Genomic DNA, 23278 nt, shown 5'->3' on the forward strand with positions numbered 1-23278 from the left:
CAATGCTACATGTGACCTAGTGACAGTTGCAGACCCTTATGTGGAAAGAGACATTATGACCAGGAGGGAGGACAGAGTGCATGTGTACGCAGGGCTGTGCCTGAACTGGGGATGTCTGTGCTGAGAGGTGAATCTGTAAGAGGAGATACTGACTGGGGAGAACGACAGACAGACGGTGTGTCTCTTCCTGTACTTAAACCAGCAGTATCGGCAGAATTACCATTAGCTGTATAGGGTGAGACTGATGGGGGAGAAAGGCAGATAGACTGTGTGGGTCTGTCTGGGCCTGAACCAAGTTTAGCTGTACGGGAAGAACTTGTCTGTGAGAGAAGGCAGATGAGGGGTCCGTGTCTACCTGTGATTGAATCAGTGGATTCTATAGAAGGAGGTGAGATTGATGGGGGAGAGAATGACTGGGTGACTGGGCCGCTGGATGATGTGTGCCAGTCTCTGCCAGGGACAATTCCGTACCCTGTGAAAAGACACAATAGTTGGGATGAATGGCAGAAGGAAGATGTGTGCTTGTCTGCACCAGTGTCAAAAGGATCCCAGATTCTGTGTGATTATGCAAAGTGGCAGACTGACTGTGAGAGAGAGCAGGGGGGCAAACTAGCCCACTCTATGACAGAAGCAGCAAAGCCACAGATTTCAGAGTGTGTGGGGGAGGAGGGTACAGGATACTCTTTGAGGGACCCCCAGAGTGAGTGTGAAAGATTGTGGGTGAAAGACACTCCAGTAACCTCAGCTGTGACCTATAAACAGACTGCACAGGCTAGGGGACAGAGACTGCAGGCACAGGGGGGAGGAGTACAGAGAAGTGTATTTACTCAGCCCCACAGTGCCATTCAGCAAATACACTGATAGATGTGCAGCATCAGTGTCCCCAGCAGGCTCAGCCGTTAGAACGCACAGTGAGGAGGAGGGGGGCAGTTAGTCAACAACCTACCAACCATAACAGAGTGCAGGAGTACAGGAATTCTACTCCAGTGGGAGGGCAAGAGCCTATGGTAGTTAAGCAGCAACTGACAGCACACAATATGTTTAGAGAGCACACCATAGGTAGCAAGACACTAGGTTTCACAGACACCTCTGTAACAGGGGATGATGTGTTATTCATGGATAAGATGCAAATCTTATTGGGGGAGGTACCTGCAAAACCCAGAGATGCCATATTTGCACAAAAACAGTTGCAGGAGTTTACTACCAGAGAGGGAGTGTGTGAGATGGTCCATAATGTTCTTGTACTCACGCCCATGAGACAGAACAAACTAGAGGCTGCATGGGAGGGGCCCTGCAATATATTCAATCGGTTGGGTAGAGCAACTAGTGTGTCACTTTTGAAAGGAGGGAATCCTGCTGCCAAAACTGCTAGGTACAATCTGTCTGGCAACGGTGTTCTCACCGCAAGGGGAAGCTCCTTTTGATACGCATCGGGAGTGGCTCGTAGCCACCCCCTTTTGCGTCTCTTATTGGGGGAGGTGTCACGAATATCTCAGGATTCAGCTGATAAGGAGTTAACTTTGTGTATCTTGGACTCAAAACAGTTATTTGTTTTTCAAGAAGAATTGTGTTTGTGTCTTCTTTGAAGTGCCAGGAGCATCATAAATGCTTGGCAGTGTAAACAGGACAGACTTTTATGGCCTAAGCTGTCAGCAGCAGGGCATGATGTAGAACAGGGCCCCCCCAGCACATCTCCTGAGGAGGTCAATAAAGGGACATGGGTTATGTATATATGTGTGTTAAAACTGCTATACCCTTAAAGGAAGGTAAATATGACAACCTATGGCATATTTGATATCAAACCGATTCTCCCAATAAAACTAAAAGGTTCTAGATATGTAAATATAGAAATTTCTTACCTAGCAGGAATGATAATGGATTGTATAAATTCAGGCAAGAAATTAGTCTATTGAAGGTTGTAAAGACAGGGGGGGGTTCTTAGCCCGCCCAGGAGGGTGTGGCTAAGCAACCTGATCTCTGAAAAGTAGGTTTAAGAATCTTATTTTTTAACAATAAGATTGTCATTCTTACAAGGGGAGCTGCTGTACAGAAGTAAGGAGCCATCATTTCCATGCCAGCCCCTGGCGCATATCTTGAAGACTAGGAAAGTATTCAATTCTGTTTTTCTCCTTTTTATTTTAAAATACTGTTTGCGTGTGTAATTTTATTTGTAACAACTTTTTATTAATAATGCATTGTGCATAATATTTTTGGCATAATAAATAATTCCTTTATTAAGTTTGGCCTTTGTCTAATAATTGAACCACGTTACTGAAAGAGACTGGAATATTAGAACTGTATAATTTAGGTTATTTTCTGCTAAATTGTATTTCTAGAGTTAATGTGTAAAGTCTGGGTTTTTCCTTAGGATTTTCCCATTAATAAATTTTAAGTGGTGGCAGTATTTGAGCTATAGGATTGATAGTTTATTGTGGGTGGCATTAAAAGGGAGTGTTGGGCATTTCTCTTACGTCTAGTACAGATTAAGGGAGTGCAGTTAACTCTTGCACCCACTAAACTGAATCACAAGCTTGCCTGGTGTGGCTAGATTGTGACCTTTTGGTGACAGAAAAGGGGGCTGATAACCCTTTCTGTGCCAAATAAGTGACTACCAGAGGCAGGTTAGAGAGGTCAACATTACCCGTGGTCAGAGTGTATACAGCCTTCTTACTCCTGCTTAACCCACACACCATTCCTTTTCCAAAGGGAATCTAGTGAGAGCAAAGCCAGCTGCTTCTGAGTATGGGCCCAATAGAATTTAAAAAAAATTTATTTTATTTTTTTTTAAAATGCATGGGGCAAATCGGGACAGATGGCTAGCAATCCGGGACAGGGGGATAGACCCCTAAAATCAGGACTGTCCCACGAAAATCGGGACAGTTGATGGGTATGCAATTGTATGTTGTCTAGGTTTGTACTTGGACAGAATGATAATCCTTTAGACAGTACTGATATCTCTGGTTCTGATAGGTGGTAGTTTGAGAGGTTCACAATTCCTGAGTTTTCTGTATGGTTTTCTTGGTTGGTGACAGTTTGTGTTTTGAATGAGGTGCTGTTATTGTCAGTGGATGTTTGGTCATTTGTTGTAGTTGATCTGTCACCTGGAGCTCTATTATCTTGCATTTGGTGTTTGCTTCTGTTTTGTGACAGGCATGCAAGTTTCTTCTTTTTCTTCTTGATAAAATTTTGTTGTTATGTTTTGTAGAGGTGTTGCATTTCTTTTTTAATTTCTTAAGTAGAAGCTGCTTATTGTCTTATGTTTTGCTTTTTGCTGTATAGCTGATGAATTAGGTTGTTTCTCAGTTTTTCACTGGTACGTCTGCAAAGTTTTTCAGCATATGAGTGGTTGCAAGTGGATTCTTAATTTTCAGTCCATTAGGAATGATTCCTTTTTTTGCAGGATGATAAGAAGAAAATATCACTGTTGATCTGTGTTTCTTTTGTGATCAGTTTCATTGTTTGTTTCTTATTACGGCTGTATTCAGTATCTTCCATAGTCACGTTGATTGGAGTAGCCATGTTAGTCCAAAGATTTAGATATCAAAATAACAAGAGTATTGCATTGAGCAATGATACTTTTTTATTGGACTAACTATACATTTATAAGATGACAAGCTTTCGGAAGAGTGTCTTCCTTTTTCAGGTCTGAAGTAATACACACACACATATATATATATGTATTTCTGTATTTTTATGTTTCACCAAAAAAATTGCACCAAAAAAGAGAAGGTTAGCCTAACTCTGTTTAATCATTTGAAAGAGTGTCTGATGTGACAATCATTCATACTAAATAACTTTAATGAATAATAAAAAAATCGGTCACAGCACCATACACAAGCACACACACACTAGTTAAAAATCGCTATAAATCAGGATAGTATGTAGTTAAATATTGTATATTGTTTACCAAAAGTAGATATTCAATGCAGATACATCTAGATAGATAGATAGTATATATTAATATAAAAAAGCCGCAACAACTATAGCTAACTGATCCTCCAAATATCAACATGTGGATTAGAGCAAAGCATAGCTATTGATACTAAACTGAGCTAATAAAAGTTCCTTCTATAGCGGGAACTTATTTTAATATTATACTGTCTGCAGCAACATAAGATGGCTAGCGAATTAAGGCTTAGGTTAGCCAATCAACATATCCTGACAAGCAGCTTAAAACTGTGGGACAATGCCCACTGTGAGTAGTGCCCCTGACGCGCATTTCACGTAAACGCTTCTTCGGACGGGTATGTGACGGCCGATTCTCAGACGTGTTAAAGGAAACGGCGTCCCGTCTCCTGCTCCAATTGGATCCAATTCTGTATATCATAAGCCGCTGATAGGCTAGAATGGTCTGTCAATCAACTGTACAAGCTCATCAATGAGTCCGTTATTAAAGCTGCAATCAGATATTCTGTCTCCTTCTCTGTTGCTTCTAATTGAATATCAGTCCAGTAGCAACGTGTGCAGCATCGTCATAGTGATTGTATTGTTTACAAACATGTGTATCTATAAGCCAAAAAAATCATATAGATATAATCAGTGGGGCATTTATGTAAAATATGCAAAAACATAATTATGATATTTAGCAAGCTGTCAAGTAGAGGTTTAAAAAAACAGTAGATGGATCTGGACTAATACCTCGAATAACTCGAGGCCAACTCCAATGTATACTGTGATCCCTCAAACACAGTTAGAAACTAATAGATAAACGAGAAAAGATAGGAGTGGCGCACTAGGCTGAGTTATAAATAAAATATGTAAGTATCCAGTATACAGAAAGATCAAATAAACGTAGTATTACTTAAAAAGATGTCACTTCTTAAAAGAGGTCATAAAATATCACTAAAAATAATACCATAAAATCTAATATATAAATAGGTAAATAAAAGTGCTAAATAATAAATAATAAATAAAGTTCAGTTAAAGTATTTATTCACACAAAGAGGCAAATGCATTCAATCAAGTAAAATATGAAAAAAAAATAGATATATAGTCATTCAAAAAATAGAACAAGATGTGGCCACATCTAATATAACTATTCATACATATAAGGAATCCTAAAAGACGGTATTACTAAAACCAAGTAATGCAGGTTAAAATTCTAATTGTAAGAAAGACTGCTACGGGCTTGTGAAAGACTAGATGGTGATTTAATATCATCCAGCAAGGTCTGTTTCCTTAGAGTAAGTCTGTGCAAATGTCTGTTTGATTCGATATAGCAAACAATTGTAGTGATTGGTAAAGAAGTTATCTGTAGTCCAAGTGTATAATTCGGATAACCAAATGTCACTTTGTAAGTATCCTATAATGCTGATGAGTTCCTAAAACCTAACGAGTGCTGACCGGTCAGTCAAGAAAAATGTTCCAGTATTAAAGTGGGAGAGCTTGCACGTACCTAACAGACTTGGTGGCTGTAAGCAGCTCCGGTGCTGTGTAAATGCTTTCCCTGGACAATCAGCTGCGGGCACTACACGCCGAGTATCGGTTCACTCCTAAGCGTGGCTTCAGCGTCTTCACTGTCAGCGTGTACGTGTTCTTCGTCACCTGACTCAAGTGACCAATCCGGATCCTGGAAAAACGTACCAAATTCGAAAAGTTCACTGATATTCTCAGACAATCCAATTGTAAGTGATTCATAGGTTGTAAGTCATTCTACGCGTTTCAGCACAGCGTGCCTTTATCAAGATGACTTACAGGTGGTCTAATACTTCCTTTTATAGGCTCGAATCTTGTAACACCTTTTTAACTCTATAGTGTCCATTGTAACATACTCTATTTGAGCAGCAGTACTAAATTTCTAATAGTAGTATTTGCTTGGCGTTTGGTAAATTCCAATATGGGTTTAAGTTTAAATTTAAAAATAGTGCAATCTGTCAAATATATATGAGTGGTATTCAAAACAAATTTTATATATATTATATAATATAAAATGTCTTAGTATTACCAATAAAGAACTTTTTTTCTTATCTATATACTTATTCATGAGGTTGATACATTCACATCTTGATTGAGGGGAAATTCAATTAAAAAATATATATATATATATAAGAATACAAGGGTATTGCACAGATAGTCACATAGGTAATATATATAAAAAACACGTATTAAAAATACATATATACACAAAAATATATCCATATATGCACCTCTAAAAATATATACCCATATATATATAAGAAGATACAAAAAATAAATTTCCTCTAATTATTTACAAAATAAGTAAAACTTGATTTTTATTAAATAAATAAGATTTAATTTGAAACTAAGTATATAAAAGATTACAAAACTGATGATTAAAAAGTAGATGATTCTAAAATTGGTGATTAAAAAACTGGTGATTAAAAAACTGATTACAAAGGTTTTAATAGAAGTTCATAGAAACTAGATATAAATAATTGATGTAGATATAAAAATGTGGAATACTATGTGTATAATATATATATTAAATATGTTATAATAAATATGAGGATAAACAATATTACTAACTCATGAGTGTATTAGTTAAAAGGATTAAGGTCAAGTTCTGCATTTAGCCCCCTGGGGTCAGAGTACCAAAGTTAAAAATCAGTTCAGCTTCAGTGAATAGGAGCTGTTTCAGTGTATTTCCTCCTCTTTGGAGTTTAACCTTTTTAACCCCCCCAATATAAAAATCCTTCAGTTTTTTGTCCGTGGAAGTCTTTAAAATGCTTTGAAAGTAAGTGGTCCTCATAGCCCCATTCAATATTTAAAAGATGTTGCCTTATCCTGTTTCTTACTGGCCTGCTTGTCTGTCCAAAATATTGTTTCTTACACGGACACTGTATCATATATACAACATTCCTATCCGAACATCTAATAGTTTCTCTAATTTTGACCTTATGATCTGAATTGCTAGCTTCTATTATTTTGCATTTACTGCTGAAATTGCAGGCTTTACATTGGTGACAGGGGTAGAATCCTTCAAGTTTGTGTCCATGAACATCTGTATTAAAGCTTTTTCTTTTTTTGAACTCGCTAGGTGCTAAAATAGATTTAAGTGTTTTAGCTTTTCTGTAGACTATCTTAGGTTAATTTTCTGTAATTTCACTTAGGACTGGATCTTTCTGAACTAGGTGCCAGTGTTTATGAATTATTTTTTTGATTAGTTTAAAATCCGCACTATACTGAGTTATAAATGTAGTTTCAAAATCTTTAGGATTGGATTGTGTTTTTACTTTTTTCTGAATAAGTGTATTTCTTTCTATTTTCTCTACCTCTTGTATAGCTCCTGTTATAAATTCTTCATTATAACCTTTCTCTATGAATCTTTCTTTAAGTACATTTGCTTGACTCTTGTAATCATCTATTGAGGAGCGGTTCTTCCTTAGTCTTAAAAATTGTCCTTTAGGGACATTCAACTTCCATTGGTCGTAATGACTACTATTATAGTGTATATAGTTGTTTGTATCCACTTTCTTAAAAAATGTTTTCGTCTGAATTTTGTTATCCACAATCTCAATAGTCAAGTCTAAAAAATCTATAGTCCTAACATTAAAATCATATGTAAAAGTAATTCCCCAACCATTATTATTTATATCTTCCATAAATTGAATTAAGAGATCTTCTCCTCCCTTCCAAATCAGGAATAAATCATCTATATAACGTTTGATGAGTACGAGGTTTTCGCTCCATGCACTATTAATAATGTGGTCTTGTTCAAATCTACCCATGAAGAGGTTTGCATAACTGGGCGCAAACCTCGTACCCATCGCTGTTCCTTTTCTTTGTAAAAAATATTCACCATTAAAATTAAAATAATTGTTATTGAGAATAAAACTAATACACTGTATTAAAAAATCTGCTTGATTAATCGACATACTGGCATCATTATGTAAAAAATATTTAGTTGAGTCTATTCCTAAAATATGTGTAATATTGGTATAAAGTGCATTTACATTGCAGGTTACCAGAAGAAAATCCTTTTGCCAATGAATCTTACTTAACTCCTGGATTAATGAAGTGGAGTCTCTCAAATAAGTTGATAAATTAGTTACATAAGGCTGTAGGAACTTGTCCACATATTGGGATAGATTGGCCGTTAGAGAATTAATGCCCGAAATAATCGGTCTTCCCGGTGGTTTCACTAATGATTTATGTGTTTTGGGCAAGTAATAGAAGACTGGGGTAACTGGGTATTGTGTTTTTAAAAAATTCAATTCTTTCTCATTTAAATTTTTTTCTCTTTTAGCATAAAAAAGTAACTTATCTAGTTCTATACTAAACTTATTTACTGGGTTTGCTTTAAGTCTAATGTAAGTCTCAGTATCATTTAGTAGTCGATAAGCTTCCGTTAGATAGTCATCAGTGTTCAATATGACTAAGCCTCCCCCCTTGTCCGCTGCCTTTATTATAATATCAGGGTTATTCTTAAGATCTTGGAGTAGTACTTTTTCTTTTTTAGTAAGATTATATTTCTGTTTCCCTTTATTAGTACTTTTAGCAAGATCTTCTTTTACAGACTTTTCAAAGAGTTCTAGATATTTCCCTTTATCTTGGGTGGGGTAGAAGGTGGATTTCTGTCTAAGGTCTGTATGATTATAATGATCTTGTGATGTAATTGAACTAGATTGAACACTCATGTTATTACGTTCCAATGGGTTCTTAATAAAATATCGCTTCAGGGTTAATTTTCGTATGTATTGATTCACATTTATCATGGTGTTGAATTTATTCATTCTACATGTTGGGGCAAATGATAGTCCCTTACTCAATACTGTTTCTTGTTCTTTAGTCAGTGTCAGTTTACTTAAATTAAAAATCCCACTGGTATTAACTACCTCAATCTTTTTGTTTCTTGTTCTTCTTCTTCTACCTCTCTTTCCTCTAACCTTCGTTTTCCTTTTTGAATCCAATCCCTTTCTACATTCCTTTCTTGTTGTATTCCCCACAATGTTCCTTCTGTAGGTGTACCTAGTCCTAAAAAAGGCCTAGTGGTTGCTTGATCTTCTCTGACTTCATCTAGTACTAAATACCTATTTTGTGTGGGTAGTTCTTGCAATTTCAAATGGGAGTTATCATTATGTGCAGAAGTGTGAGTATTTTGACGTCTTACAGTGTTTTCTTTAAAATAATGATCATCTTTAGGTCTAGTGGAATATCCTCCATAATGGTTACGCTGATTGGGTTCTCTCCAATTCTCTCTACGAGAATTTCTATAATTATCTTGGAAGTTTCTAGAATAATGTCCAAAGTCTAGTCTGTTTTCTCTAGAGTATCTGATATGATCGTTATACTCTGGATTTTTCCACTGATCTCTCGAATAGTCTCTATGGTATTCTTGAGTGTTTTTAATATTTGTAAAGTTTCCATAGTTATTTCTACTTTCTCTTCTATATCCATTATGGCCCTGGTAACCATTTCTTTGCGGTCTAAAAGTGTTATTTTAATATTGATTAATATCATATCGTGTGTGTCTGGAATTAGTTCCATAATAATTGTGTGGACCCTGGGGTGTTTGGAAATTCTTATTTATCTCTCTTTCTTGTTTCTTTTGATAATTCATATCTAATTGTTTAGTAGAATTAAGTCTATTGCTCTTTCTAAATAGATTTTCTGTTTTGTTGTCTCCAGTATGTGTTTGTACGTTTGTTCTATTTTCATTTATGAGAGAGTCTTGGGGGGTTGTGCTTTCATTTGAATTCCCACTAGAATAATCTGTTTCATCTCTAATATATTTTTTCCATTTGTTTTCTAGTATTTCATTTTTAATTGAGGTTATATTATTATTTCTTTTTGTTTGTCTTTAAACTTAGGGTCCTCATTGAATTTAATCAAATTATCCTTGAATTCATTGTTTTATCAACATTTTCAAGTGCTCTAGTTCTAGATTTAATAAGAACTTTTAGAAGATTTATTGATGCTTTTTCTAAAATCCCATACCACTCTGTATTGTGGTCTTCATCTAATGTAAATGTACAATTCTTTTTAAGTCTTAGCCCTCTTGGGACCATAGTTTTGTCTAAATATTTTTGTGTGAATGTCAGTTCAGCTTTTAGTTTTATTTCTTTAATAAGACTATCTTCCAATTTATTTAATAAATCCATACAATCTTTAGAGGTATTATTAGGGTTAAAGTTAGGGCGCCTATCCATACTTCCTAAAATATTTTCTCTAAGATTGAATAAGTCCATTCTAAATAATTAAATATCTGAAGATACAAATATAAATATAAAAATATATAATTATAAAAAATCATGATAAAAAAGTTATGATTAACTATAGATTCTGTAAAACTTGCCAAATGACAATACAATAGACAAAAGAGGTTAAAATCAACAGACCCAGAGAGATAAAATAGACAAGGATAAAAAAACAGTAGATGGATCTGGACTAATACCTTGAATAACTCGAGGCCAACTCCAATGTATACTGTGATCCCTCAAACACAGTTAGAAACTAATAGATAAACGAGAAAAGATAGGAGTGGCGCACTAGGCTGAGTTATAAATAAAATATGTAAGTATCCAGTATACAGAAAGATCAAATAAACGTAGTATTACTTAAAAAGATGTCACTTCTTAAAAGAGGTCATAAAATATCACTAAAAATAATGATCCAGTTATTAAATCAGAATACCATAAAATCTAATATATAAATAGGTAAATAAAAGTGCTAAATAATAAATAATAAATAAAGTTCAGTTAAAGTATTTATTCACACAAAGAGGCAAATGCATTCAATCAAGTAAAATATGAAAAAAAAATAGATATATAGTCATTCAAAAAATAGAACAAGATGTGGCCACATCTAATATAACTATTCATACATATAAGGAATCCTAAAAGACGGTATTACTAAAACCAAGTAATGCAGGTTAAAATTCTAATTGTAAGAAAGACTGCTGGGGGCTTGTGAAAGACTAGATGGTGATTTAATATCATCCAGCAAGGTCTGTTTCCTTAGAGTAAGTCTGTGCAAATGTCTGTTTGATTCGATATAGCAAACAATTGTAGTGATTGGTAAAGAAGTTATCTGTAGTCCAAGTGTATAATTCGGATAACCAAATGTCACTTTGTAAGTATCCTATAATGCTGATGAGTTCCTAAAACCTAACGAGTGCTTGTGGAGAGGTCGGGACTTTTCTCCACATCTGGTGGTCCTGTGATATGATATCTCCATTCTGGAGCTCTGTAATGGATATCATTGACTCCAAATTAAATATTACATTACGCAGAAATCCGGACTTTTTACTATTCCATGGGCTGCCCAAACTGACAGAGAAACCTAAAAAATATCTACTGTATATAATGTTAAATAGCGCAAAAGCCCTCATCCCCCAACACTGGAAATCAGATAAAATCCCTCTTGCAGCAGACTGGGAAGCCAAAGTGGACAGACACTTGGCACTAGAAAGGTTTCGATATATGAGAGACGATAGAATCGAAATTCATGAGTACATGAAAGAGATTTGGAGACCCCTGGTTAGATGAGCTCCTGATACCTCGCCCCTTTTCAATGTAAACACACGCTTGACCTCCTCCTCCCTTCCCCTCCCCCTTTTTTTTTTTTTTTTTCCTTTTTCTCCTTCTCTTCCCCCACCCCCCCTATTCCAGTGATGAGAACCCCTTCCTTTCCCCTCTCTCCTCTTCACACCCCTTTTTCTCTCTTCCATTTTCGTATTTCCTTTATTCTTACACTATTTCCTCTTTTCCTCTCACGACGGGCTTCATTATTTCCATTGCCCGCCATAATTTTAAGGCAGCAGAGATTCTTGATGTTCACTTTCAGTAAAGCATTATAATAACATATCTCAGATGTGAGACGTATGGAAATGTTACAAAGAATTTTGGTTACACATAGATTTTATGAACAATTAGTTTCAGAAATGTAACAAACAATTTACTGTAAGATTTCAGTTCTGTATATTGTTATTGTATCCTTGCTGACCTTTATGCTTATGCAATGTATCATGTTTACTTTCAATAAAGTTTCTTTGAAAACGAAAAAAAACAAAAAACAAAAAAAAAAACCTAACGAGTGCTGACCGGTCAGTCAAGAAAAATGTTCCAGTATTAAAGTGGGAGAGCTTGCACGTACCTAACAGACTTGGTGGCTTTAAGCGGCTCCGGTGCTGTGTAAATGCTTTCCCTGGACAATCAGCTGCGGGCACTACACGCAGAGTATCGGTTCACTCCTAAGCGTGGCTTCAGCGTCTTCACTGTCAGCGTGTACGTGTTCTTCGTCACCTGACTCAAGTGACCAATCCGGATCCTGGAAAAACGTACCAAATTCGAAAAGTTCACTGATATTCTCAGACAATCCAATTGTAAGTGATTCATAGGTTGTAAGTCATTCTACGCGTTTCAGCACAGCGTGCCTTTATCAAGATGACTTACAGGTGGTCTAATACTTCCTTTTATAGGCTCGAATCTTGTAACACCTTTTTAACTCTATAGTGTCCATTGTAACATACTCTATTTGAGCAGCAGTACTAAATTTCTATTAGTAGTATTTGCTTGGCGTTTGGTAAATTCCAATATGGGTTTAAGTTTAAATTTAAAAATAGTGCAATCTGTCATATATATGAGTGGTATTCAAAACAAATTTTATATATATTATATAATATAAAATGTCTTAGTATTACCAATAAAGAACTTTTTTTCTTATCTATATACTTATTCATGAGGTTGATACATACACATCTTGATTGAGGGGAAATTCAATTAAAAAAAAAAAAAAAATATATATATATATATATATATAAGAATACAAGGGTATTGCACAGATAGTCACATAGGTAATATATATAAAAAACACGTATTAAAAATACATATATACAAAAAAATATATCCATATATGCACCTCTAAAAACATTTACCTATTTATATATTAGATTTTATGGTATTCTGATTTAATAACTGGATCATTATTTTTAGTGATTTTTTATGACCTCTTTTAAGAAGTGACATCTTTTTAAGTAATACTACGTCAAGTAGAGGTTTAGTCCATCCAAGAATGAGTTAGATTAAAGTAATAGCGGTTTTAGGAAAATGCATGTTGTATTTTGTATTATATTCATCCTGGCTAATATGCAAATCATAAGATCGTAAAAATAGCAATTGATGTTTATATACAATGCATAGATCTCAATTATTGAGCTATATTATGTTAACCAGGTAAGATTTGGAACAATTAGATATCATGTATACTAAAGATATTTATGTATTGCAGTATGCAATTTATTTGGAGAGCCGATGTATCGGCACCTGAGTATATACTCGCCATAGAAAGCCTTCTGTTATCCGTATGATAGTATCTCTTAAGTGTCAAACTGAGACCATTCATGGCGCTTAGTTACATAGATTCAATAAGATTACCAACTCAATCCTAAATGGGCATATTATGTCTATTTGTTACGATCATAGTGAAAAAAACTAATTAATGAATATTTTGAGATTGAGATATAAGTAAATATTAGCATTAGATTATATAAAAAATAAGACTAAAAAAGGTTAAGATATAGCAAAAAATCATAAACAAGATTTTAGCAATGGTGATTACACTTAACGTGAAATATTGTGAATTAAAGTGACAGTGCATAGTAAAAAAATGTGGTTGAGGGGGGAACTTCCGGGCGGCGGCCATGATAGGTCGCAAGACTGTCTGCTACTCCAACTCTCATCATAGTTTTGAATATAATCTTTAATGAAACGCTTCATCAAGTATCACTTTCTGATAGAAATTCTATAACAAAGAAAGCTCTTTCGAATCATACACCTATTTTAGGAATTGGAGCCAGATCCAGCCTACCGGAGCAGCTTAAGGGTTGCGGCCCTCTACATAACCCCCGGCAGATAAGCCACATGTCTGTCGTTACGGTGCAGTGAATAACCCGCAAGACACTGCAGGACCTTTGATATACTTCAATTAGAACAAACACTTTCTAAGCCTATTCCATACAACTATTACTGTACAGGAAAGATTTCTGGAAACTTCAGTACCTTCCTCACCAATACGCAACCACTAAAGATGGCGTTTGGCGCTGAAAAAATACTGGCGGCTGTGACAAGGATGCTGCAGGATCATCATGTGCAGATAACAAAGTCCTGGGAAGCCGAGTATGGTGGCCTACGAGAGCTGATTAGACAGGTTGGGCATCACCATGTTAAGTCCAGAGACCATGCAGAGAACACCGATAAAGCTGCAAGCCTCCGGGAGCCTACTACTAGTTTATCGGACACAACACCTCAAACCCAAGCTCTGACTATGGAAGCAACGCACCTGAACCGATCCGCTGAGAGCCCCTCAGCCACGGATGAATTACCAGATGCTGCTCAGATCACTAGGGAGAGGCAAACACAAGTCTCCAAGACGCAGCTGATCGCGTCTGAAATTGCAGGTGCGGTCAGCGCGAAAGAAACCGCTGCATTCTCTGGCCCTGAAACATCTTACCTAGCACTCCACCTTAACGATCCCAGAGAAAGGTGGGTGACAGAGGGGCCGCTGACACCGGATGAGATTGATCCTGCATTTTACATAAAGAGCGCTTTTGCGGAGTCCTGGGCTGCAGAGGTGGGGCTCTCGGTTATACATAGCTGCCTCCTGGTGAAAAGGGTGAGTTTGAGAGGAAAGCGATCAATCCGGGACACCGCTTGGGGATCTTATTGTCAGGCATAGACGGTGGGGACGCACCTCACGGCTGCCGACTTTTTGACCCTGGAGGCTATCACCCATGTTCTCCTCCCTTTCCAAGCCTGCCATTACGCTGAATCTTCATTAGGTGACGGAAAGGGTTTTTTTATGGGCTGACAGGACATAGCCGCAGCACACAGAATTCCACATTAACTGTTACTTTTCTTTTGATGGATTGGAACTTGATGTCAGTGCATAATTACCATCAAAGTAGACTCCATACTATGCTCAGCTCTAGCCTTATACTTTTGTTTATGATATATCTTTAAACAGGGACCTGAGCTATTTAGGCCTATATAAATGTTCATTTCTGGATCGGGCTTAGCTATTGTAACTGGACTTGCATGGATCAGTCACACTCCGGCACTGCAAGTCTCTCTGTGCATGTCTGTTCCCCCCCTTAACCCTTCACTCATATTCAACTAGTGCTCTGTTTGTTATGCCGATAAAATGTGACTACAACATACCTGTTCAACTATTAGTGAAGGGGAATGTTAGAGATGTATACATTTGTTGGGCTGTGATATGCCCTAAGCTACTGGACCCTGGGGTAACCTAGGTCCACTAATTTCCCTCCCACATTAGTCCCTGTTTTAGGGAGAATGAAGTGCTAAAGAAATGCATACTTTTTCAACCTCCATGTTGATTCTGTTCTTCTAGTCCCTGTTTTATTGCGTGGGGTCAAGGCAATACTAGGTGTAGTTGAGGATAGCACTATTAGTACCTCCCTGCATATAACCTCCAATAGCAGATTGGTCTATATACATTTCAGCTCTAGGGGCTTAATTGTTAGACTTGCATAACCCACTTATTTAACCCTTACACCTTGGTTTACCTTACTGCCCAATATATAGTATAGCTTAACAAAATGGATCTACATATCCCAGTTTGTAGGTACTAGTGTTCCTAAAACTATTTTAATAGTTATATGTGCCAAGAGATACAATTCTGCACACCTCCCCTTAATAAAATGCTAGATAGTGTTCCTAAGATATTATGGCCCACTACCCTAGTATAAAAATTATTGAGTTCTGGAATTTTGCATAACTTTATAGGCATATTTGCTTAGCCATGTAACAATTTATGCGGTCTTTCAATTTGGTGTTGGGTTGTGCCCCCCTTCTATCTAACAAAACACATTTATTTTGTGCCTGCTTACCTCCTATAGTCAGTATTATTTGAACTAAAAGTCTTTTATTTCTGTATAATTCCTGCAAAAGTTTAAAGTGTTGTCTCATTTTCCATAAGCATTCTTACAACTATATGTTCTCCACATACATCAATGCATTTGGGGTCCAAAAGTGGCCCATTTTGTTATTTTCTTGTCTCCCCTAAAATTCCCTATAATGTCTTACATTCTTTTTCAGGAGGTCCATGAGAGGCCTCTATTTTCCATAAAGGGAAACCATTGTTTGTGACTTTATTCTATATTCCAAGGGGACTCTCCTTAAATCGAAAACCTGAGGTTATTTTATATTGGTACCATTGAGCGATTAACTGTCTCCATTTTGTGAAGCTTAATATGTCTATTGTATGGTGTCTGTTATTTACCGAATGTGAATGGTACTTTGTAATGTTTGAATATTCCTCAATAAAAAAACTAAAAAAAAAAAAAAAAATGTGGTTGAGAGAACACAAATACTGGTTTACTTATAATTAGTGAGATATAATCGTTAAGTAGTGCTAAATGGTTATTTAATAAATAATAAAGTGAGACAAATTTGATGCCACAAAGAGGAGCCTATTAATAAATAGGATTTAATGATGACTATTAATATTATTTGGTTATCATATAAGGATTCAAGTAACATTGGGAATTTTTATAAATATGTGTAAAAATGATTATACTCATTTAGACCTTTAGGTTGTAAGCTATCCAGTAAATACTGTAGATCCATCTACACTCAGCTTTTAATAGTGCTTTTTCCAAATTGCCACCTCTTATACCGAGGGAGACTTTTTGTATCACCATGATTTTTAAATTTGTTGATTGACTCTGATGACACTGTAAAAAGTGTCTTGACACACTGGTTAGTTTTTTGTCTTTACTTTTATCTTTACTTTTATATTTTTCAGCGTTTTTAATGTTGCACATATGTTCAAGGATTCTAATCCGTACTTCACGGTTCGTCATCCCAACATAAACTTTATTACACAAGCAGTGTAGTGTGTAAATAACACCTGTAGTGTGTCCCGCATGGATACATCCCTGGATCAGTGTCAGGTTTTTTAGGAGTATGTATATAGTGGCTAGATACCAATCGGTCTTTTAAATAATATGGTCTTTAATACCCCACAGTAGCTCTGTCACCAATTACTTTTTTCAATATTGGGTCATTCTTTAAGATGTGCCAATTGCCATTAAGAATGTTCACCACTTGGCGGAACTGTGGGTTGTATCTTGTAATTAGTCTCAGTGTGCTTTGAGGATAAGATGTTTTTGTTTTCGGCTGGAGGAGGTTCGTTCATGGCATATTATATGTTTTAAATTTTAAGTGATAAACAACTATACTGAAGGTATAGCAATAGAGTGCGTCTCAGGAATATAAAAAAAGAAATTGGTGCTGAAAAATCAGAATAGAAGTATAAGTGAATACTGAAATCTGAAATAGATTCTAGTTGGACATCTATTTCTAGAATGAAAATAGGTGAGATTGATTAGTGCACCCACCAGTGGTTCAGTATGATCTATTTATAGTGTTCAACGATATAACATTTTTGTATATATTTTTGTTTGAAATAAAATAAATAAATAAATAAATAGGCAAGTGTTTAGACAAGAACCATACTGTATATGGAAATATGTTATCAAAATCTTTTTGAATAGATGGCATGTAGTGATCCCGGTTAAGAATGATAGATATTGCTTGTATTCCTAGATGGTGTGCAGTGTTCGAATATAGTGCACTGACATCGCACGTGATCCAAATCATATCCCCTGTAATATGCACCAATCGCCAGACCTCCTTTTAGAATTATTTGCCGGAATTCTGATTTATACTATTCATAGAGGTCCGTTCAGTGCGGCCTTTATTAAGATAGAACAGCCATATAGTTATCCGATCCACGTAGTGACACATTCTCAGTTTTGTTCTTTATTTTTATCTTCTTCAAATCAAACACTATATAGATATATACATATATGTCTTCCATTAAAAGAAAGGATACAATTTTACCCATTCGTATCCATCTATCAAAATATTCCAATTACTTCTTTCTGGCGAGAATATTTAAATAATCAGACATTCACATTAGATTCACCAGTTTATTTATTAACAATAATTATAGTATATATTGTCATGATACCAAACAGTTTTAAATAATTTTTCGTCTAGGCTCGTCTAATACTTGGTAGTTGGCATTTCACCTGTTCATAATATAAAGAACTTAGATAAAATAATATATTAGAATAAGTATAACGTTCTCAGTCTGAATTCTCAATAAGCATATATCGGTCTGTATTTTGACAAATATTTGTAGAAATTCATAATATCTGCAGGTCAGTTTATCTATATATTTTTTCATCTTATAATGCATCAGCCTAACTGGCCCTAAATAGTTTTATTTATTAAATAAAATACGTGAGTTCACGATTTTAGTTTTCTGTAGAAGTACAGATATGCTTTCTTGTTTTAAATATAAATACATAGCGATCCGAATTTCTTAAATGTTAAACACCAGTAATATAGATAGGTAATCCTAGAAAGCACCTTTCAGATAACCAGCCTATTACGGGGAAATGCACCAATAGCAAGATATGTTACTTATCACTTTGTATCTGTTTTGTTTCCAATGTGACTACTTGACTGTGTACAAAACTAATATGAGATGTTGTTACCTGTTTTAAATTGAGCATGACACACTGCTGTGTAATTAATCTGATAAAACGGCCAGGTGCTTGCGGCCGAGAAACGCGTTTAAGCTCATTAATAAATAACGACTCTATTTTACCCAGAGATTATTTGCACCTTTATTCCTGTCTCCTGGAGGGTTTTGCCATTGCTTCTCACATACGGCTCACTGTTGACAGCTCTCATGGAGCTATTTGGGTCATCCAGAAGCCACACTGTTTGTATTACCCGCTCACAGAGGGATTTTGGCCAGCCACGGAGGAGAATCCACGGCCACATACAAGACACACCGCATCACCCGCACTCCAGCGTACTGACTGCTGAGAACGTCATCCTGCATATTCGCACTTCTTTTAACAAGAGTGCCAATATACTTTGTGAGTATTTTCACTTGTCTGTAGCCACTGTGCCATTTTCACGTATGGGAGTTATCTGCACTATGAGGCGCTGTCTTTTCTTATCTATCATGTTTTAAATTTTGCATTTTTAATGCTTCTCCTGTACAGACCTATATACACATTTATTTTCCAACTGTCCAAATGCATCAAATTATACAGGCAAGCCTTATTAAGGTAAAATCTCAAAATTTATTCATAGCTCCTTAAAAACAGAAAGGAAAAATTCAAGTTAAAAACACAAATATAACAGAGTAGGACCGCAGTGAGATGGAAGCATGGAATGGAGACCAGGCTCCTATGCAGACATGTTTCGTGCTGGTTAACACTCGTTCACTGCTCTAAGGAACACCTGTGTCACCTGGTTTAAATCTGCCAGGCTTAAAGCTATAGTACACAGTTTAATCAATATAGTGCTCCATATATAGCCCTTCCATAAATTGCATACAGTAGTCATAAATTGTGAGATACAGGAACATATAATATTAGAAAAAAGAAGAGCATGCAACAGCACTACACTGAAATTTGGGAGTTGCTTATATATTAGGAAGAATAAATTATCCTACGCTTGAGTGCTAATGCATATACGGGCTTTGGAGGATTGTCAACATAGAAGTTGGGCAAAAGTATGCATTTATATAGCACTTCACTCTCCCTGTAACAATTTGGATATCATCATTATCTGGAGCTGTAGTGAGGTGATGTATTTAAAATTTAACCTTTATTGGTTTATATTAAAATCACAAAACAAACACAACATAACATTTAAAAACCACAATAAAATTTAGACCAGTAGAACACTGCTACCAATTGGAAATGGTTACTGTGGAGGTGTGCCTATAGTATGGATAGGTTAATAGTTGTGTCGATATGAGATGATATAGTATTGACACAAACTCCAGGATATATGTCAATTTGTAGAGCACACAGTCCACAGAAATGTAGCTATCCTATCCCTTTGTGAGGGGTATATCTACAAGTAATGGGTTAGATACTAGAGTGTCTGCTACTAATATGAGGAACTGTATTATCAAGTACTGAATGTCTCTATGCCTGAATGAATAGGACAGAGCATATGGTCCTATGTTTCTTATCAGAGGCTCATATTGTGAGTTAGCTAACTAATTTTCCAGACAACTCAAATGGATAATTCTAAAATAGTATAAATTACACTGATTTCCAAAAAGGGGTGTAATATATGTAATAATGATAGATGAGGCACTGATGGAAAGAATAACTGAATATTATCTACATCCCAAATGCTGTTACTCCATTGCAGTATGTGTACAGATAATCCTTGAGTATTATGTACTTCTACAGATTGGGTGATATATTTGTTAATCAATAAACAAAATAAAATGATGTGTGAAACACCATGTCTTTTGTCAATGGCTCATAATATCACTAGGAAGGTTATAATTTAGAGTGACGATAATGCTGACGTGTTGTATACTTCTACAGAGTAAGAGGTATATCTTTTGCTTATTAAACAAAAAATTATTTTGAATGAATGAAACACCACGTCATTTATTAGTGACTCATAGTATCACTTTAGTGGTTGTATTTTAGAGTAGCGTATGTGATTGGTGTAAACACAGTTTGTGGTTTTGGCTGAAACCAAGAGTTATACTCATATGCACAACGATTTGTTCACAATAAAGAGATTTATTTTGTATATATAAAAATGAAGTTGAAATATATCATTGTGATTAAATAGGATTAAAGTTTCAGGTTCGTTACTCTGATTATACTAAGACTGAAGTGATTTTGGAGAAATTGTTTTTTTCCCCCCAAACTCGGTATATTCAGTTACTTGTAGATCCCCAGGATTGGGCAGATATTATGATCTGTATTTAGAGAATGTCAAATTCGCAAGTTAGTTTCAAATTATAACATTTCAACTCCAAGTGGGCTAACCTATAGCAATGGGGGACGAAAACTGATAGGAGCGTAATCAGTAATACAAAGTAACCCGCATTTATCTGCAGGAGTACTGGATTACGTTACAATATCACAAGTACTTCCCCTGAATGCTATGGTCAATGATTGCCTACTCGTGTATGAAATAGCAATAGGGGATAGTAAATATTAGAAGCAGAATTTATACTCTGCGGTGACCTGCACTTGTCTGCAGGGTGCTTAATTTTACAATAATATTAAAGTGCTTCCCCAAACTGTAGTGATCGAATGTTGCTTGCTACTATAAAAGGAGTTAAATAATTATTTGCCATTCAAATGTGAGCTAAAATGTTACATGTTATTCCAGAGAATAGCCACCTAGGTTGCACTATTAAGTAATAGATAGATATCAATAATTAATGGTGGCTACACTTGTATCACTTCCCAATACTAATGTTTCTTATCGTTGGGCTGACTAGCAACTTGTAACTATCTTAGAGCAAATCTAGGCTCATATCTAGTTTTTGAGGTAGCAGATAATTCTACTGTAGTGATGTATTAACATAAGTATTTAAATTAAGACGGTCTAAATTTCGGTCTAAATTTTATTAAAATTGGTTGAGTGTTGAAAGGCGTTCAACACCCTCCCCTGACATGTTTCGCCGTCAAAGTGGCGTTTTTTTCGAAGGTGACGCGCGCTCGCGTCCTCGGTTGTTTATCACCTCGGCTCCACCTCCAATTTGAATCCATAACCAATCAGAGCCATCCTGGCATCTATCTGTTCTACAATGGGACTTCTCAGATGTTATCTCATAGAGGATTCATTCCTTGGTTATATTGCACTGAAATAGTTGTATTCCAATGTGCAGTTATCGGAGCCTAAAAAGAAATGACTATCTTCATATATATCTCTTGTAGCGTCGCTTTAGGCTATATTAATTGTCAGTGGTCTTGCAGCTTCTGCGTGTATTCCTGTATAAATGGATATCTGAATGAATTCATAGCTCTAAGACATTTTGCAGATTATTTGTCAATAAGTGAATGAATGTATATATACAAGTGCATATTACGGAAAGTGGGATAATGAATATGTATATAAATGGTGTGAATGTTAGTGATAATGAATATATATAGTAATAGATTGGAGAAATATCTATGAAACATAAAAAGGAGAAAAAAATGTGTAGTGAGGTGAAAAAAACGAAAGTGAGAAAAATGAAAAAAAATTGAAAAAAATTGTTGTATGTGTATATAATAATACTGAAAAATGGTGAGTAAGGGGAGCATCGTAAGTGAAGGGAATGATATTGAGGGGCACTGCGTGTGCCTGAAAGAAATAATGTGTAACTAAGTGAATACAGTGTGTAGTTTTTCTTTCAAGTATACACAAGTGTATATAGGTTTTGAAAATATTGGTAGTGACAAGTGACAAAAAAACCTGGATCTTGTATCTCTGGAGCGCTGCTGATTTAAGTATCAAAAAATAGACTTAAATGACCAGCGCCAAAAAATATAAATTACTACAAACTCCAACTAGAAAAAATAGGTTACCCTCAAAGACCTACAGGACTAATCAATATAAAACACAAAGCACTAGGGAGCGCTGAAACCAGCTTTAGAGTAAGGATTATAGAATATATATAATATATAATAAAACACCTAACCTAATACTGATATGATACTACTATAATAGACAATATGTATAATACATGTAAATATAAATTATGAACTATATTTGAAAAAAATCCTTTCCAATTTTGAAGAAAATTATATGTGAAAAAGATTCTATGTGAAAAATTCAATATTATAGAAGATGCCAGCAACAAATACTAGAATCGCATATCTATATATAAAAACTTTATTACAATATAGGTCGACCTATTCAAAACATACAATAATAAATCACAAAAAATTGAAAGAAAGAAAATTAGTATAAAAAACTCCTAAAACCAAAAGTTCATGCACAAGAAACAGTTTCCAGGAGTGGACGATTTTTCGGCTTGTTATTATGGGGACCCACGCTCATACAGGGATGCTGTTCTGTGTATAGTTGTAAGAGGAGCGTTCCCAGGACAAAAGAGGCAGTCACAGCCGATGGTGGTATTTCCCCTACGGACAAGGAATCCTCTTAGTATATGTCACACAGCAAATAGCAGGGGAAGTTACATCCGTACTTACATAATAATAAGCAGCAACCGGCCTCCAAACTTGAACCAGCAATCTGTGGACACACCTTCCAATAGTAACCAATGGCCACTGGAAACAGAAAAGCTTTAACAGGGAAAAGCAATTAGATATACTAGGCTAGAAACCCGGTGAATTTTTTGCAGCTTTCTTTTACAGGATATGCATTCTCGCTCCCAAGGCCTGTTTATAATGGCCAATACTGCACAAAAAACACCTAACAGAGGGTTATTCAGCCACAAGATATCTACACAAATAAAAAACTCCAAAGGTGTAGGAGTTAGTTTAAAATAGAGCAAA

Source organism: Bombina bombina, chromosome 6, assembly GCF_027579735.1.
Source record: "Bombina bombina isolate aBomBom1 chromosome 6, aBomBom1.pri, whole genome shotgun sequence".
NCBI lineage: Eukaryota > Metazoa > Chordata > Amphibia > Anura > Bombinatoridae > Bombina > Bombina bombina.